Genomic DNA, 7211 nt, shown 5'->3' on the forward strand with positions numbered 1-7211 from the left:
CTGACCCCACTGTTGCGCTTCAGCCAAAACGGTCGTGAAACTTGAGCCATCTTGAAAGACAAGGAATATGTGTAAAATTGAGTGACATAAGAGTGACAACTTACTAAGCTATTTATTCCACTGGGGGAGGTCCTGTGGAGTTCATTTCATGCCAAAACCTAACAAACCAACAAAATATGTTTTACAAAGGCTTTACGATTCATTAACAAAAAGGGTGATTTGCGAATAGAAAATATACATATCAAACACATTCACTACATGTTTCTACTACATGCTTCAGAAAAAAAATGCAGCATATATTCCATGTACCAAAGAATATATCCTTCAGAGACCAAAAAATAAATAAATCACTTGACTTTTGACACAGTCTTTACAATGATTTAATGATGATTTACTCACAGATGTAATTACAAAAAGTAATTTGCCCTTCATAACAGCTGATGGCGCAATGTGAGTCATTAGAAAGGCACTGGTGTTCCACCTGGCCAGACCCCAACAAATAAACGTTTGTTTATTAAGTTTTGGCTGGAGAATGAGCTCCATAAGGTTATTTTTCCTGTTTTCCACAGTACATATCAGATGTAATAGTAAAATCAAACAATGTAGTTCAAGTTACTGTGATACATACAAGAACTTCCATTATCAGCTGTACTTTATGTAAAAATGCATTATGTGCATGTGCAAGTCACTCCTTGTCAATGTGATGAAAAAAAGACCTTCACAATGTGTTTTCTGTCTGGTCTGAATCCCGGAGCTTATGTCCTAAATGAAATGGATTTGTACTGTTTGATTGTGTCTGAAGGTGTGAGCTGGGTTTGATCACTAAATCCTTCATCTCATTTCACTGCTCATCCATTTAGGAGTACTGTGGCATAGGCTTCAAAAACATTTATGTTCATGGCTTGTTTATTGGACCACTCCATCTTCCTGTTGGTATGTACACAGCCCCAATGAGGCCAACGTGTTTTTGAAATAAAATCATTTCTAAAGCTGCAGCGCGCAATATTTGATATTAACAGTGTAAACATAATGAACATGACAAACTCAGAGAGAATTATTCTATGTTTTCAGACTGTGACCTTCATATCAGACAACTGTTTGGTGAAGAAGTGTTAATGGGTGAGAAATGTTGGATCCAGTCTGAAACAAACCAATGGAAAACCCACCATGAATGAATTCATTTTCAAAACGGAGAGACTTGATCTGAGCACAGCCAGATCCACCTCAAATAGTACTGAGCATTAAACACACATTGTGGTCGACCCAAAGAAACTCAAACAGTGCCATAACACAAACACTGATTCAGGACATGTGGATCCACTCAGCTATTGAACATATCAACACACAGACCTGAGAGTGGCTGTGAAACAAGACCCACTTCAGATATAAAGAATGGAATTTGGGGTGCTTTCACTAAATATTTACACTATGAGATTTTTGATAAATAATAATCTGTAATATAACGACTAAGTAAGTAAAAGGCAAATGATAGAACAGCTGGAATAGTCTCATAAATTCAGATAATGACACCACTTTACTGCAATGTATCCTTTAAAACCAGGAAAATACCCTATTTATGAGATATCTGGAAATTATGATTTCCAAAAACAAAGACAATGTCTCATCTCATATCACGATATGATAAAATATCGATATATCGCCTGACCCTAATTTCAGCCGATACAAGACTGGAGTTGTTTCTCAATGCTCACAACTATGGACCTGTGAAAACCCACTGAGATTTTTTTTTACAGCTTGTCAGGCTGCTCTTAATGGAGAAAAAAAATACAATTCATACGGGTTTGATGTGAACTTCTTTCTCTTGGGGGAAATTTGTTTTATCCAAAGTTAGAGACAGCTTCTTGTTTATAAAATAACTTGTAATGATTCCTCATTTTGACGCTCAGTTCAGTTTAGTTGGCAACAAACTGAGATCCCGCCTCCAGGCAACTTACATCAAAGAGATATCAAGTATTTTAATATGTTGTTTTACTAAAACTGAATTAGAAGGTCCAGGGTTAAACTGTACAAAACACGGTGTCTTCAAAGGCGTTTTGATGCTGTTAACCTTCCAGCAATGAAGGAAAAAAAAGGAGAAAATAGATGATGTAACGTTGGAAAATTCTCTCCCAAAAGATATTAACCCGTAAAAAAGGGAGGACATGTCTTTTGAGTGCAAATCTTGTTTAAAATCAAAATGTAATAATGCACTATCTTTGGTGCTGTGGTAATTCATGCAATATAGCCAACCTTTGAATTATCTGAACAGCATTGAAAGAAGAGACTGTGGTAATAATTGTAATTTGTTTGGTGGAAGAATATGAAATGTGTTGTTTATTACAGTTGGCCCTTCCGGGGTACTCAAGCTGAAGTGTTTTTCATTTAATGATGCCCAAGGAGGACTTTTCAGTGTGAAAGAAAAGCATCTAACCGCACTGCTCTCCATGTCTCGTCCGAATGTGTCTCATCATGAAAAGAAGATGTAGGCGTCTGCTGTAGTTTTGACCTGGAGACTGTTGAGATGATGCAGTTTTGATAGGATGCCAAGCTGTACCTAACATCTGCCCTTGAGTCTCTCATTTTTTTTTTTTTTTTTTTTTTTTTTAAATAAACCACATGGTTCTGGTAGATTTATTTGTCCAAATTAAAGCAAAAAGCTTTCATAAACAGGTCTGGAGTTGTGATATCATCTGGGAGCAAAACAGCCAGAGGGTGATTTTTAGCTATGCCAACAGTGTTGCTCCAGGGATGGCAGCGAAGGTCTGCCAGTCAGTTGGTCCACCATTTTGTGTCCAGACTGGATTATTTCAACAAGCCATGACTGAACTACCATCATATCTGGTACAGATAGCCATGGCTTTTTTTTTTTAAACTTTTAACAGGAAGATACCTCAGACAGAACCAGGCTCAGAGGTGGGCGGACATCTGCCTCAACCGGTTGGGACGAGGGAAGAGCAAATAGAATAGGACAACATAAAGACATATTTTGACAATTATATAGTCGATTGTTGCCATAGATACTAACGGTCCCAAATAAACAAATTCAAATCGCGCTGATGATCCCTAAATTTGTATGGCAGCATTATCTACGAACAAAATTATATTAGTGAAACCGTCCTCCACTGTAAACACACCAAAAGGTCAGTTGTGCTGGTAGACTATTAAGTCCCATAATTCACAACTGTCATATACAAAACCATAACTTTTGTATGTTTGTCTGATGTTACCCGATTTGCAAGAGAATCAATGAAACAGCAGTTACACACACACCCCACACACTACAGTACATACAATTTCAATCCATCTGTCACCACAACCCGGCAACCCACAGCCTGATTCAAGAGCCATGTGTGCAGCTGCTCTCTGCGCAGGCAGGCCAGTCGAATGCAAAATAAATTCGCAAGCGAACTCAGCTGTGTTTAAAATGCCAGAGAAGGACAGTGTTCCACCTAAAAACCCAAATCCAGCTGTAAATTTGAGCAGAACTGGACTGAACAGTTATCATTTCTATCTGCTACTTACCAGGAGGGATGTCTTTTACAAAGTCTGTAGGGTCAATTTTAAGACAGAACAATACACACTTATTAATATTATGTTAATGAAATGGTAAATGTTATTATGAACTGACGTGTTTTGTAACGGTGTTACACTTCAGAGTCTCTGCAATAAATTGATATTGTGTCATAACATAAACATATAGATAATTTGAATTAGTAATTTTGAACCCAAACTATGATCTCTTCATAAACCTACTCTTTTAACAGAGAGGTATTTTTCCATCTGGTTTTGAACCAGGGATTTTTCACAGGTCCGGCACCTGTAACAAACATTTTTGAACAAGCATGCTATTTTTATCCTCCACTCTCTTTTAACCTAACCAAGCTGTTTTTGTCTTCAACCTAATCCGACATTTACTGTAGCATCCATGCTGTAAACCCACTGCAGCTCCTGTGGGTCATATTAGAGATTATCTATCTGCTCATTTAGTTGTTGCTGCAAAACTGACATTCTCATCGTTCCCAGTTGTACTTTTTTTTAAGTGAAAATTGGCAAATATTAGCATGCTAATGCATTAAGCTTAAATGATGAACAGGGTAAACATTATACCTGCCAACATCATTATGTTAGTGTTGTCAGTGTGACTGTAGCAGCATGATGATGACATTTAGCTCAAAGCACCGCTGTGCCTCAGACTCACAAAGCTGTTAGCGTGGCTGTGGAATCTTAGGCTTGTTTATATTACAGGAAAGTAGTTCAGGAGATTTTTCACACTGAATACAAGTATAAAAGCTTTTATAAACAGGGCAGGGGTTGTGTTATTTCATCTGGAAGCAGAGCAGACAATAATTTCTATGAGGCAGTTTAAGATTATTACTTAAATGCTGACTCAAGAATAGCTGTAAGGATTCATGTCGTCCAGATTCTTCCAGTTGATCTGTGAGTTTAACTGCTCAATGTCCAGTCTGAAGGTTGTTTCTGGAGCCTGCAGGTTCCCACCAGCCTCGACAGTCTCTTTCCAGACCAACTGAAGAGGCCTCACTCCCCGATTGCACAAAGGCCACTGTGAATTGTCCTGTTTCGTTTGGCATTAGTTGAAAATATGCCACTCACACATGCATTCACGCACACGCACACGCACACACACACACACACACACACACACACACACACACACACACACACACACACACAAGCCCAATTTCATTGGTTTCACACTGATTGGTAGAGTGCTGACACGTAGGGCGTGTCGAGGCCACCTCATTATCTCGGCAGACATTTACTTTGCTGTCATCCGATATGAAAGCACGGCCCGCGCCGCGACTCAGCCGTCTGAGATGGCCACGCAGCTAATCAATTGCAGTTCATTGGAGCTCCGCGCCCACGGCTGGACTCACATGCCCCCCCCCCCCCCCCCCCCACCTCCACCACACTTCCCCACCTCCTTACCCCTTCCCCCCACCCAAAACCCTGCTGCTCATTACAGTGACAAGAGGGAGACAGAGTGAGAGCGAGACAGAAAAGAGACACAATCCTCTCGTTGCCTGGATAATTTAGCAAAGGTTATGGAATCGATGTCTGTCTCACTGTCGGACTCTAAAATCACACCCGCTGCTGGCTTTGCACAGACGCATTCCAATAAGATGTGATTATAGCCACTGTGCCTGCAATTAGAAATCAGATGACAGCTCTCTGTGCACTGTGCACTGCTCAGGCCATCTGAATACTGCAGGAGAGGGGGGCTGCTGTCATCTACAGCACACTGTTCTCCTCAGTCTGTCTCAAATAATGTGGCTCATTCAATCTGAAGACACAGTTTGACATCTCGGGAAATATGCTCTTATTTGCATTCCTGCTTAAAGATGAGGAGAAATAACGTTCTCAGGTCTGTAAGTACATTGTAGCTATCAGCGAGTTAGCTTAGGTTAGCGTTAAGGTAAAACCAGGGAACCTGGTGGAAGGTAATACCATCTGCCTTGTTAGCTGTGGAGCTGTTGAAACAATCCAAAAACTGAAAAACTGACGTGTATTTTGCAAATTGCTGTTTTGACACTTTCAAACAAACAAGACTCGGCATGTTAATGACTGAATGAAGCCTTGGAGGTGCCGCCTGGTGGATTTTGTTCCCTTTGGACAGCCTGTCCAGGCAGGTGCTTTCCCTCCTGTCTTTATGCTAAGCTCAGTGAATTGTTCCTCTTGTATAACTCTTGACAAGAAAGCAATATGAGCATTTCCTAACAATTGAACTATTCCTTTTTAAGGGGCTTAAATATGATTTTAAAGGGACTTTATGTAAATTGACAGTCTATCTTATAATTACTGTTGTCAGAACCTAAAAACTAGAAGTTGTGACATGTTTGGTTGCAGATTTTGGTATCGGAAAAGAAACTCGACTGACATATCAGGACGTTTTTGTTTTTGCTCTTCTAATCATGCTCTTCTGTTTTTGTCTGCCTCTCTTCTTTTTGGTTTTGCTCTTGGCTACATAATAAAAAGCAACACAAGCACATAAACTGAGATTTGTTTCAACACGGTGAAGACTCAAGGGCACATATGAGAGGCTGAGATGAAATTAGGATTGCTGTTGTTTATTTCTGAGATTAAAAACAGAGCAGAAAGGCCTTTGGCAAAAAGATCACACTACGACTCCAGTTACAGTTTTGCTTTGAATGTGTCCAAAGTGGGATTCTCTCTCACATTACATTTTAGAGCTGCACATGAACATCACTGAGGACAAACTTCTGCTCGAGGATGTGCCATTTATTGTGCTTTGAACCAAGCTGCCTGATCTTTTGCTGTGCAGCGTAATCTTTTATTCTGAGGCACTGCAGACTCAGCAAACATTTAACAGAAGGCAAGAAGCCAAGTTGTCCCAAACAGTGCAAACTTTTCACTGTAGGATGCAATGATGCTGCGAAAACTGTTTTAACAGATCGATGACATGTCGTTTGTTGGCATACAGTATTGTTTGCTTTCTGGTTGGACTCAGGACATGGTTAGCCTGATTTAGCATAAAGAGTGGAGGCAAGAGGGAACAGCTGGCGTAACTTGTCAAAATTTTGAAATGTTATTCTTACTATTAAGATACTACGGTGTCTCTATAGTGCCAACTGCCAGATTGAAAATCAATGTCTGACACCAACACCGACACTGAGGTCACCAAGAAATGTTCCAGTGCTCCTGATTTGCTGTCCCATGAACGTCACCTCAGTCTCAGGATGTTGCACTTTTCTTTAAGGAACAGTCTCCCTGTTGCTAGGGTACCCTAAAACATATTGCTGCCACCACCATGTTTTGCTGGAGTGGTGGTATTAGCAAGAGGAGTGCTTGGAGTTCATCAGACATCGGGGAGTCAAATTTTTGTCTTATCAGTCCGTAGAATCTTTTTCCTCATGCTCTCAGTGCTTTAAATACTGTTTGGTGAACTCCAAATGTGCAATCATATGCTTTTTTCTGGGAATAGCTTCCTTCTTACCCCACAAAGGTCTGATGGATGAAGTGCCGCTGAGATAGTTATACCTTCTGCAGGTTCTCTCATCTCTGCAGAAGATTTCCGAGCTCGGTAGTAATTACTGTATCATTAAGTATGCATACCATCAATGTTTCTGGGTAGTGATACATTAATTAACATGTTCAAGTACTTTTTTCAGCAACAAGCAGTGTAAGAGAATACAATTTGACCTTCACTTTTTACATTAGTATTTTTAATGTTT

This window comes from Embiotoca jacksoni, unplaced genomic scaffold, assembly GCF_022577435.1.
Source record: "Embiotoca jacksoni isolate LCO1_2020_lvr unplaced genomic scaffold, fEmbJac1.0.p SCAF_21, whole genome shotgun sequence".
Classification (NCBI taxonomy): domain Eukaryota; kingdom Metazoa; phylum Chordata; class Actinopteri; family Embiotocidae; genus Embiotoca; species Embiotoca jacksoni.